We start from the raw sequence: 1,134 nt of genomic DNA, 5'->3' as shown, positions 1-1,134 counted from the left end.
TATTTAATTTATTTAATTCGATTAATTTACACAATTTAAATCGAATTATATTTAAACTTTTTGATAAAAAGATAAATATATCTTTGATTTTTATTTTAAAAAAAATAAAATATCATAATTCAGTGGGTTAGATAAATTAGTCGGTTCGACTGAATCTGATAACAATTAGATTTATTGTTATTGTTATGAAAAAATCAGTTTTATTCTAATTTGTTAAAAAATTCAAAAATAATTAATTCATTAATACGTCCAATAATAATACGACACATAAGTATCTTTATAAAAAAAAAATATTTTAAGCGTCTTTCTTCAAGGGAGCATCTCCCTCTTTTATTTTATTCTCCTGTCCAATGCACGCCAAATTATATTAAAATTATAAATACTATTTGATATTAGGCCATATTATTACATAAACCATATATAAAATAATAAAACCGTAAAATTGTGAGTAGAGCTTGTAAAATTTCAAGTTAATTTTCATCCTAATTCTGTAATTCTTTAAGTAAAAATTAGTTAATTTTGATCCGATTCATCTTGGGATCCACCCATGACTTCACACCTCAGTAGATTGTCACGTGTTTTTATATTTTATTTTATTTTTTTTATTCTTAAAAAATATAACTTTTTTTTAAAGAAAACTATAAATTTATTTAGTTGCTTCAAATTAAAATTTGATTTCAATATATGTATCATATTTATTATAAGTAGATGTCTTTTTTTTTGTAAGCAACATGTTTCATTTTTAAAATTACTAATTTAACATACTAATTTATTTAAGTTGAATCGGGTAGCTATTTTTCTCCTCTCAAAAAAATATATTAGTCTTATTTACTATTTTAGCCCATATTGGCTTACTTTAATAACTCTTTCACATATGTAAAATTCTTAATTGAAATGAAAATGTAAGATATTGTGATAAAATAAAATTAAGTTTAAATTGTTGAAATAAATTAATTCCAATAATTCAGATCATCCATATTAAATCACCAAAAATATAACATAATGTGAAAACGTATCTTTATTCATAAGAGTCAGAAATTGATGAAAGAATTTGAATCTTGTGGTTCTTTTGATCTTCCTCAACCAAAGTCTTCTGTATTCTTAGGCGGCTGAATTATGACTCTTTTGATGGGG

Source organism: Arachis ipaensis, chromosome B04 (assembly GCF_000816755.2).
Source record: "Arachis ipaensis cultivar K30076 chromosome B04, Araip1.1, whole genome shotgun sequence".
NCBI classification, from domain to species: Eukaryota; Viridiplantae; Streptophyta; class Magnoliopsida; order Fabales; family Fabaceae; genus Arachis; species Arachis ipaensis.
This window is presented reverse-complemented; position numbering follows the sequence as displayed.